We start from the raw sequence: 12,505 nt of genomic DNA, 5'->3' as shown, positions 1-12,505 counted from the left end.
CTCCCCTTATTAGAAAACTTCTTAGAATGCTTATCTAACTCAATTCCATAAACTCGCAAGAACTTCCTATGGGATAAGCACCAACCATCTTGGGCACTGGGAAGTTACAAAGATCACACTACCTGGTCAGTAGATAGAAAATTTAAGAAGTTTAATATGAAGACCAGTAAAGATGGGAGCAGGTGGAATGCAATAAGAAAAGAGACACTGGATACTATGTAATTCAACTGAAAACTTTTGTTCTTAATGTCATCTGATGTTATTGGGGAGTTGGGTGCTTGCCTTACTCTATAATAGCTTGGGAGTCTCTTTCCTGTTTTCTCATGGCCTCTTGTCTCCTTGTGTCCCACTAAAACCCATATTTTCCCCTGCTAGCTCCATTATTTGACCCTTTTTTCCCCATGGAAACAACCACAGTTTCATTGAGTAATCAAATTTCTTAGACAAAAGGGAGATTAAATTTTTCTTTATCTTTGAACCTTCTTGTCAGTTGTAGTGGGTATGCTGCCTGTTGTGTTTTAGAGCTTGTTATGTATTGAAAAAGATTGAAAGTATTTACTTTTTATTTTACTTTTTCTATTATACAAATAAATAAATTTAAAATTGCCTTTGTCCCACCAACAAAAGAAAAATACCCTTTGCATTTTAATCTATTTTTGGTTTTATTTCTATGCGTATTTCTATAAGTATGAGATTATGAAAACATATTATCTGGTTAAAATTAGCATTATAAGATAAGGATTCTCCTGTTACTGAAATTGATTTGAAAGTATAATTATTGCCATCATAATATTCCCTCATACTTCAAATCACTTAGTCATTTCTCATTGTTGTATATTTAGGTTGTTTCAATTTTTACTATTATTATAAACAATGCTCTATTATCTACAATAAACATTATTGTACATAAAGCTATGTCTCATATTATTGTAATATACATTCCAAGAAGTGGATTTATGAGGTGTTTAAATGGTTTAAGCTTCTTACAAAATATAGCCAAATTACTTTCCAAAGGATAGTTTTAAATCAATTTTTACTGATACCAATTAAAAAAAAGTCATCTTACCACATCCCTCCACAACAGTATTATTTTAATGTTAATTGAATAAGGAAAAACTGTGTCATTTTTTCTTTGATAACTATTCAAATTGAATATTATTTTTCATGTTCGTTATCTTTTTTAGGATTACTATAATATCAGTACAAGTACTAATGACTCTATCATGAATCAAGGTCGAAAATGAATGCCCGAGGCAGTTGAAAGAGTGTGCAGCTGGGAGTCAAGAGATTAAAGTTTTTTTCTTTAATGCCAATTACTAGCTGTTGACTGCAGACAAATGACTTCACCTGTCTTTTCCTGAGTGTAATATGGGAATGATTTGTTATTATAGATATCATGAGGATTAAATGAGAGAATTGATGTGTAAGTGTTTGGAAGAAAAATTAGAAATGATATAAAAATGTAAGTTGATTTTATTTTTGCCTCTTCAATTGGTTGACTACAAAACATATCACTGGCCTATTTGGGATGAAATATGACAGCCACATTAATTCTATTTTTGCCTACATTTCTTGGTACCAACTACATGCCAGTGATGCAATAGCTACTGAAGTTAAAATAAATTAGTGAGTCAGGGTCCCAGAACTTGAGAACTGAGAGTCTCGGAGGAGAGAAAGATACTAGAAAATAAAAGACAGACAGACACACACACACACACACTCACACACACACACACACACACATAAGTGTGTGTATGAATAAAATTTAATAAATATTATGTTAAGAATATGTAAAACTATTGTGAATACCAAGAAGGGGAGAGCAAAATTTGGGGAGTACATCCATAGAATGAACATTTATGCCTAAGGTAAATAGGACTTCACTATGTAAAGAAAGGAGGGGAGTGACACTACAGGAATGGGGGAACAAAATGCAAAAAGCATTGAGGTGTGAAAGACCAAGAAATATGAGGGATTGATGGTACTGAAAGGTATATGGTGCCTATAGTAGTATAGAGACCCAGAATGTAGAAATCTGGTTATAAAGGTCCTATATGTCCTTTTACAGAATTTGCACCTAACCATATTTTAATTTAGTTTTAATGATTAACAATTCCAATTCCTGTTTCAAAATGGCAAATGTTGGCCAAGACCTAGGTATAGCTTTTATATCATAATTAGTATGATTTCCTCTTTTCATGTGGGAGAGTCAATATGAATGCTTTATTAGTGATGGTCTCTGCTTAACTTCAGGAAGGAATCGCTAATAAGCATTGTCTCAAATATTCATTTAACAAATATATATTAAGTGCCTACTAAGTACAAGGCAACACACAACATTGTAAATCAACTATACTTCAATAAAATAAAATTAAAAAAAATAAGTACAAGGTACTGGAAATATGGTGAAATTGCCATGCCTTTATGAAGATTACATTCTAGTGGAGAAGATAGTCATTGAACAAGTAAGAAAAATAAGAAAGAAAGGAACTTTAATGAATTCCATGAAGGAAATGGGGATCTTCATTCAAATAGATTTTGAATGCCTAAGCACTGTCCTAGGTCCTGGCAATTTAGTGGTACACAAAATAGTCAAGGTTCATATGCTCCTGGACCTTATATCCTTTCCAGTGAGTGAGGAATTAAGAGCGTTAAGGAGGAAGTAAACTTAGATAGGGAGGTAAAGGAAGGTCCCACTACAAAGAGGCTATTTAAGCTAAGAAATGAAAATTTCAAAGAGCAGGAGAAAGAACATTTACAGACAGTGGAAAGAGCAAATGCAAATGTTTTGAGGCAGGAAATGGCTTAGTTACAGGAACAGAAAGGAGATCAGCATGGGTCTAATACAGTGAAGGAGATGGGAAGTTTAGCGAGACGAGGTAAGAGATGATAAAAAGATCATTCCAACCACCAGGTAGGAAACTGGATTAGAGAAGGGGAAGAGTAGAAGAGGACAATTTATTAGGGTGTTGCTGCTGTCTAATGAGAAATTAGGATGGCTTAGACAGAGATGGATGGATTTGAATGTATTTTGATGCTGTATGTTGTGTGACTTGCTGATGAATTAAATATGGGAATTGAAGGAAAGATAGGAGACAAGGATGTTTTCTACATTTTTAGACTGAACAACTAATGGATGCTGATGTCATTTAATGAGATGTTAAAGACTGGGGAAAATAATAGGTTTTGAGGGGAAAAAGAACCCAAGAACACCATTGTGAGATTCATATAGATGTCCATGTGGAAATTTCAAGTAAGCAGTTAGAAACATATATTTGTTACTCAGAGGAGAGATTGCTTCTGGTGGACATACATTTGAGGAATCATTATCTTCATAAGTAAATTTAAACCATGGATCTTAGAACTCTAGTCAACAGCTAAAAAGAGAGGATGAAGAGAAAAGAAAAGAAGGCTCATAACAAAGCTCAGAGTTGGACACCTGGAGGTAAAGCCAACAATGGAAACTGAGAAAGAATAGGCAGGGACTTAAGAAAAACAGACAGGGGGTTGTCACAGAAGCTATGGAACATGTGCTTTTTGTAGGTTGAATGTTTTCCTCTCCACCACAATACATGCAGTTCAGGTGGGGTTGGTTCTTTCCTAATACAACTGACCCTCCTCACCAACTCTAGGTTGGACGTGGCACTAGGTTTGCTCAATTAAGGTTTTACTATGACATCTGCTAATTCTCACAGGAAAGAGGCATTTCTTCCCCCACCCCAATTAAGACCAGTAAAGAGAAGGATGATTGATATAAGTCTAGAACAGCTAATAGCCTTCTTTGTTGCCATGTGAGGTGAACCTACCTAACAACCAAAATAACAGTGGAAATGTAAGCTGAGATAGAGAAAAATAAATAGATTTCTGATAATATTGTTAGAACTTCTAGATCCCATGGTGCCTTAAGCTAGCAACATTCCTTGAACTTCCTGGATAAAAGAGCCAATAAATTCCTTTTGTGTTTAAACAAGTTGGTTTGAGTTGTGTTCCTATTACTTGCAACCAGAAGAGACATGACTATCATAGAAGCCTATGAGAGGAGGTGTTTCAAAAAGGGTGGATTAGTCAACTGTGTGAAAAGCCACTGAAAGTTGAAAAAGATGAGACGTATTAATTTGATTTGGCAACATGGAATCACTGATGACCTGGATGTGAGGTGCTAGTGCAATAGTCAGACTGGACTGGAAGTCTATCTGGAGTGGAAAAACAACTAAACTGGAGGTGGTTAGGTGGAGACAGTGAAGGTGGCAACTTGCTGAAGAAGACTTTCTGTGAAGCAAGGTAAAGAAGTAAGGTAATTGCTGGAAAGGATTATGGTACCAAAGGAGAAGCAAGGAAAATCTGATATTTACCTCTGATCATTCATTTATCAAATCTTTATCAAACGATAATTATGTGTTAAGCTATTTTAGCCCTTGAAAGATTTTTTAAAAATCTACCACTACCATTCCTTGCACCACTAGGAGTGGTGATCGTAGGCTTTTAAATGAAAATAAAAATGGTATAAGGGAAGTTCACACAGGTGGCAAAGATGTGATTAAAAAAAGATCATTGTCATCTGTCTGATTCATCACATTTTGTATTTCTGCAAAATTCCACCCCCTAAATTGCCCAAAAATATTTGGTACACATTGAGATGGACCTGTTTCTTCCAAGGAAAGAGGATAATTTTTCTCACTCTGGGATGATACATTCAATGAAGAACTCTTTCAAGTCAGTTAGATCATCTTTTATCAAGTCAGTTATCTTTGGTAAGAAATGGTAACAAACTGCATGAAGCCTCATTTTGAGAAAAAAAAAATTAGCGCTTATGATGTGCCAGATACTGTGCAAAGAGTAAGAATAAATGAAAACAGTCTTTGATATCTAAGAAATCAGTATCCAGAATAAATAGCTTACAAATGTACAAATAATTGCTTACAAATGTAAGCAATTCAAAACTTTGATAAGAATGATAGGCTTCCCTGGTGGCGCAGTGGTTGAGAGTCCGCCTGCCAATGCAGGGGACACGGGTTCGTGCCCGGGTCTGGGAAGATCCCACGTGGCGCGGAGCGGCTGGTCCCGTGAGCCATGGCCGCTGAGTCTGTGCGTCTGGAGCCTGTGCTCGGCAACGGGAGAGGCCCGTGTACCGCAAAGAAAAAAAAAAAAAAGAATCATGATAAAAATAAACACAAGACTTCATAGGAAATCTTCAAAGGGGAATCCACATTATAGTCTGAATCCTTCCAACAGGAAGTGGAGTTTAACTGAGTCTAGAGTGGTGAGTAGGACTTGGGAAAACAACTGATCTCCCTTACTTAGCAGTTTAACTGCTTCTCATAGTATGATCTAGCCTGTTTGCATGCAAAGCTCGTTACATAGTCATACACAGTAAGTGCTCAATACGGGCTGATTCAGCTATCGTTAGCTGCAGAGTCGTATCTCTATATAGATATACACAGGTAATAAATTAACACTGGTTAAGAAGAGGCAGGAAATCACTAGTGTGGAAAGAGCTCTGCAGTTTTGCCGATCAAATTTCAAATACTCCTCAGCTGTTTATTAATTCTGCGACAGTATTGGTTTACTAGGGCTGCCATGACAAATACTAACAACTAGGTGGCTAAAATAATAGAAATTTATTTTCTGGAGGCAGAAAATCCAAGATCAAGTTGTCAGCAGTTTTGGTTTCTTCTGAGGCCTCTCTCCTTGGTTTGTAGATGCTCACCTTCCTGCTGTGTCCTCACCTCGTCTTTCCATGGTGTCTCTTTATGTGTCCAAATGTCCTCTTCTTATAGGGATACCAGATTGGATTAAGGCCTATCCTAACAGCCTCAATAGCTCTCGAACAAATCACCTCTTTAAAGGCCTTATCTCCAATACAAAATATGAATTTGGCAGGGGGGAGGGGGACTCAATTCAGCCCATAACAGTAACCTTGGAAACTCAACATGGTAATCACCCTGAGATTCAGTTTCCTCATCTATAAAAAAGAGGATAGAGAGCCCCAGATTATGTCTAGATGGATTTCAGAATTGACTGCAGGACAAGTGGCCTGGTGACCACTTCTGTTTTCTACTTGCATAAATTGTTATGCATTGCTATTTTCTGGCAAGTGGTAAAGGAGGAGGTTTGTTGTTTGTTTTGGTTTTGATTTTTGAGCTTTGTTGTTTGAGAACAAGGAAGGATCTGAAAGCCAGTGTCCCCTTGAATTTGCAAGTCCTGGTAGAAGGGCTGAGTGATTTCTTTGAGACTCTGGGTATAGGCAGTCCTCCTTTGAGACCCAAGGGCAAACTTCTATATATCACTGGAGAGAGGGCTATTCTTTTCATTTTTGTAAAAAAATAACATTGCATTTTCATTTCCATTAAATTTCAATCTATCAGTCAGATTTGCTGCATAATAAACATCCCCCAAATCTCAGTGGTTCACAAAAATGAACGTTTATTTCTTGCTCAAGTTATACATCTGCATTTGTGAGTCAGGTGTAGTTGCCGTGGCTCTGTTTGGCTCTGCTTGGCTCAGTTCTATGTGTCTTCTTCTTTCTGTCCCCTTATAGGATGTGCCATTTTCAGAGCAGTGAGGGAAGAGCAAGAATGGAGACAGGTGATGTCTCCTAAATCTTCTGCCCAGATGTGGCAAACATCTGTGTCTTCTCAAAGGCCACTGGCCAAAGCAAGTCTAATGGCTAAGCCTGAAGTCAAAAAGGCAGGGAAATATGTAACAACTATAAGGAAGACAGCAATGGGCTGGGATACATAATCCTCTTACAGGGAAAGAGGAGATGAATATTGCAAACAATAATACAACCTACCACATGCTGTTTGTTTACTGCTCATTTGAAAAAGTCTAGCCCTCATACACATAGATAAAGTTAAGAATTATGCTGGTTCATCTAGATAAATCATATTGCTATATTTTTCCAAATTTCTGATTCATTGCTCCAGTGATTCCCTTTTGCTGTCATTCAGAGCTATGTAAGCAATCGGGATTTTCATAGAAGTAGAAACATCAAGTCAATATGCCAAGCAATCAGCTTCAGAACCAATGACACATTTACAGTGAAGTTCAAACATAGGCACAGAGGTGGCAGGAGAAATTTTCTGCCAGTCTGAGTCAAAACAAGTCAGACTGGTAGCATATGTTTATATGAAAGTGGTTTAAATTGTCTTGGATTTCAATATATAACACATTTGTGTGTTCTATTTTAATTACTTTTTACAAAGAGTTAAACACTGAATTCAATTTTTAGAGCTTGGTACCTTTACATATTTAAATTGTATAACTCACACCCCCTGCTTTGTTTTCATGCTCACCATGGAAACTTCTCAGTTATTCATTCACTTATCATTCATTCATTCTTTTATTCATATATTATCAAATATTTGTTTAATCCTGAGTAGGCTCAGTATTTGTCATTGGAGAGACGAAGATGAATAATCATGTCTCAACCTGGAAGAACTCACAGTCTAGTAAGGGATAGAGACACGTAAAAAAATAATTACAATATGAAAGACTAGTGCAAAAGGTAGCCTGGTGAAATGGAGAAGAATGTGTTCTCTAGAGCAGACAGATTTGGGCTCAAATCTCAATGATTACCAGGTGTGTGACCTCAAGCTCTTTACAAAAGCTCCCTGTGCCCCAGCTTGCTTAACTTTAAAGATTACTGTACCTATTCTATTGGCTTTCATGAGGATTAGGAATAACATGTATAAAGCAACAACTACAGTTTCAGAACATAATACATGCTCAACAGAGGTGGCTTTGCTTATTATATAATGATATTTATTGGATGAGTTACAGAGACTCAAAATAACTCACTTTGGAGTAAAGATACATCTGGAAACATTCTTTTTCCAAAAAAGTGACAGTTGAGAGGGAAGTGTATTCAAGGTAAAGGGCAAAAAATGCCACATGGGAAGGAAAAAAAATGTATTTGGGGGCCTCTGGCCACAAAACACACAAATGGGGAGAAACGGTCAAGATGTGACAGTGTAAACATTGAGTGGGACAGAGCATGAAGTTTATGTGCCTTAGTTAAAAAAAAATTGAACTCATGAACTCTTTCTTTATAATTATAGCTGTCTGCTGTCTTCCACCCACTTCAGCCACATTAACCTGCCACCTGTAACTTGTGACAAATATTTCCAAGTTTTTCACTGTGGTCATTAGGAGATAAGATGTTATTGTGTCCTCCTGCCCCACCTCCTTGCATTCCTTCCCTCTAGCCCTAACCACTCCCAGCCCTCTTCTTGGTTCTTCTCTCATCTCTGCCCTGAAAGGCTATGCTACCTCTCACCATGCTTCCTGCTTTGTGAGACATTCCTCATGACTGCTCTGCTTGTCTTGAGGTTTCTATCTCCAGAAGCTAGTTAAGAATTTTTCATGAGCTCATCCTCGAGACCAATTATTTTATTTTGGAAATATAGGCCTTCTTTGAAATTGCTTTACAAAATATTTTTCTGTTTTCCTTTTAAAACTTTTTGATGTCATTCATTCTATCATTTCTTTCATCACATTCTATTTTGAAATTGCTTATTTCCATTTCTGAACATCTTTTTTTCTTCAGCAAAGCATTTCATTTCTCCAGTCCTTCAACATGGGCTGGTAGAATTGGAAACCTGCCCTTCAAAAAGCATTTCTTTTTTTTTTTTTAACATCTTTATTGGAGTATAATTGCTTCACAATGGTGTGTTAGTTTCTGCTTTATAACAAAGTGAATCAGCTATACATATACATACATCCCCATATCTGCTCCCTCTTGCGTCTCCCTCCCACACTCCCAATCCCACCCCTCTAGGTGGTCACAAAGCACCGAGCTGATCTCCCTGTGCTCTGTGGCTGCTTCCCACTAGCTATCTATTTTATGTTTGGTAGTGTATATATGTCACTGCCACTCTCTCACTTCGTCCCAGCTTACCCTTCCCCCTCGCCGTGTCCTCAAGTCCATTCTCTACATCAGTATCTTTATTCCTGTCCTCCCCCTAGGTTCTTCAGAACCATTTTTCTTTTTTTTAGATTCCATATATATGTGTTAGCATATGGTATTTGTCTTTCTCTTTCTGACTTCCTTCATTCTGTATGACAGACTCTAGGTCCATCTACCTCACTACAAATAACTCAATTTTGTTTCTTTTTATGGCTGAGTAATATTCCATTGTATACACGTGCCACATCTTCTTTATCCATTCAAGGGAACCCTCTTGCACTGCTGGTGGGAATGTAAATTGATACAGCCACTATGGAGAACAGTATGGAGGTTCCTTAAAAAACTAAAAATAGAACTACCATACGACCCAGCAATCCCACTACTGGGCATATACCCTGAGAAAACCATAATCAAAAAGAGTCATGTACCACAATGTTCATTGCAGCTCTATTTACAATAGCCAGGACATGGAAGCCATTAATAAGCATTTCTTGTCTTTAATTCCAAAACATTCCCCAAACCCATTCAACTACAAAACAATCAAGCATTGTTCAAGTTTGCCCCCTTCTGACACTGGCAGAGAGAAGAGGTGCCCTCTGAAATTTTCCCTGCTGTTGCAGGAAAGCACAAGAACTGTCCACATCAAGGAATCAATATCCGGGCACTGGAACCAATACATCATTAATATGCAAGAAAGTGGCTTTAAAAGTAACTTTGCAAACCTCACTATGTGACAATATTGAGATCACCCATATTCATTCTCACTTCCTTTCCCTTGTTTTTCCTATTTGTATTGCTCAGCCTTCTTCTCCCTCCTCTCTTCCTCATTATTTTTTAATTGTCCTGACAAAATTACCACTGGTTTGATTTTGCAATTGTAACTTTTCAATTCTGGGCAATTTCTCTTTATTCACATTTTTATGGTCTACCTTTTATGATTTCTCCAAGCTTTTGGGGGGGCCTCTTAATATTCTTTTAAATATCATTAACCTAACATTTCAACTGAGACAACCTCAGGGACCTTTAGGTAGAACATTCATTCTTCTTGGGGTCAGCTTTATTGAGGTATAATTTAAATAAAAAAACTTCAACAACTTAAAGTGTATAATTAGATGAGTTTAGCCTATGTAATCACCAGTCAAGGTGTAAAACATGTCCATCAACCAAGGAACTTGCCTGCTGATCCTCCGCAATCAATCCTCTACCTCCAGCCAGTTCCTGCAATCATTGAGCTGGTTTCTGTCACTCTAATTTTGCCTTTTTGAAAATTTCATATAAATGGAATTATACAGTGTATTGTGTCTATCTTTTTCACTTAACACAATACTCTTGAGATTAACCTATTCTGTTGCATGCATAGGTAAGTTACTCCCTTTTATGGCTGAGCGGTATTAGGTTGTATGGCTATACCACAGTTTGCTTATTCATTTACCAGTTAATGAACATTTGGGTTGTTTTGAGTTTTGGGGTAATATGAATAAAGCTGTCATGAACATTTGCATAAAAGTTTTTGTGTGATCATATGTTTTCATTTTTCGTAAATAAGTGTGTAGGAGTGAGATTATTGGGTCATATGTCCTGTGTAAGTGTACCATTTTGCAGTCCCAAGAGAAATGTACGAAAGTTCTCAATCCTCACTGATGCTTAGTGTTGTCATTTAAAAGAATTTTAGCCCTATTTTGTACCGATATTTAATTGTGGTTTTATTTTACATATTTATAATGGCTAATGATATGGAACATATCTCGTGTTCATTTGACATTCATGTATATCTTTGATGATCTGAATATTCAAATATTTAGTGTATTTTAATAGGGTGGTTTGTCTTATAATTGGTTTATAAGATTTATTTATATAATTTGGATGCAAGTCTTTTATCTGTTATATGGTTGGCTAATATTTCCTCCTAATCTCTGGTTTGTCTTTTCATATTTTCTTAATATCCTTTGAAGAGAAAATGTTTAATTTGGGGGAAATGTATCAATTTTTCTTTTATGTCTTATCTAAGAAATTTTTACCAATCCAGAAGTCACAAAGATTTTCTCTTATATTCTCTTCTAGTGGTTTTATAGTCTTGGTTCTTGCATTTAGGTTCTAAGCTCTTTATATATGCTGGATTTGGCTCACTAAAATTTTTAAGAACTTTTTTTGCAACCATTATGTTGATGAAGGATATTTTAAATATTATCAGGCTAACACATTGATGAAGTGTTCTTTATTTGAAATGCCTTCACATGGTATTATTATCAGGATAACACAGGCCTCATAAAGTGAACTGGGAAGTAGCCTTTTCTCTCATATTCTCTGGAAGAGCTTTGTAGTACTGGTATTTTTTAAATCCTTAAATATTTGGTATAATTTGCCAGTGAAGCCATCTAAGGCTGGGTTTTATTTTTTGGTCAAAAGATTTTATAATATGGATTCTTTGAGCTTGAAAATAACTTTACCAGCGAACATTGCTACTTTTATCAATTCTGACTAGAATTTTACAGTTTGTGGGCCCTTCCATTGAGGCTCATAAAGAGTGTGTGTGAAAACCCAAAAGACACTCTTGTGTTGAAAATTTACATATATTTTTATTGGTTCTGAAGGATTCATTTATTTCAGAGGCCCTTGTTAACTTGTTGTGATAGTGGGGTGGGTCTGATTGACAGGAGCAATAATATAAACTGGAAACTGGGACACAGATATTTTTCTTAGCTTTACTTCGGTGGAGAGATTCTTGCAAGTATGAGAATGACAGATATTTGGATCTTCAGGGAATAATGGAAAAGCTGAAAGATATTATTATCACAGAATAGATTTTATGTCACTTTTGGTTCTCACTACAAAGGAAGATGTGAAAATGTGGTTTGCTAACTTTAGTACTTCATAGCCTAAGACAGTCTATGCTTTAAACCCCAGAGAGTTTTTTGGTACTTATTTCTGAAGCCTAAGTGATCATCAGATGAAAACTACCCTTTGATTTCATTGCTCTATTATACCAAATTCTCAGGAAAAAAAGCCACTGACATAGACTGTGATAGGTTGCAGAATCCAAAATGCTATTTAAATTGTTGCTTAGTGAGTTAATTTTATAAAATCAATTTTACATTGTGACTGGAGATGAATCTTGGCAATCTTTGATTGATAGGTTGTTTTTTAAACCCACTTTGCCCTAAAATTAACCTGCTTTAAAATTGATAGCTATATCACAATCACTTTTTTTTTTAGTTTTCAAATTTTATTTTATTTTATTTTATTTTATTTTATTTATTTATTTATTTTTGCGGTACACGGGCCTCTCACTGCTGCGGGCTCTCCCGTTGCGGAACACAGGCTCCGGATGTGCAGGCTCAGCGGCCATGGCTCACGGGCCCAGCCGCTTCGCGGCACGCGGGATCCTCCCGGACCAGGGCACGAACCCGTGTCCCCTGCATCGGCAGGCGGACTCCCAACCACTGTGCTACCAGGGGAGCACCAAATTTTATTTTTATTTAAAATTTTGGTCATAAAAGATTCCTATTAAATTTTTTAAACAATATTTAACTTAGGAAGTGAAAAGTCTTCTGTTTTCCCTATACTATGGTTGTTGATTATATATTCTTGCAGAACTTC

The sequence above is a fragment of the Grampus griseus genome (genome assembly GCF_964374135.1).
Source record: "Grampus griseus genome assembly, chromosome: 11".
Classification (NCBI taxonomy): Eukaryota; Metazoa; Chordata; class Mammalia; order Artiodactyla; family Delphinidae; genus Grampus; species Grampus griseus.
The sequence above is the reverse complement of the archived record's forward strand: the minus strand, read 5'-3'. Positions refer to the sequence as shown.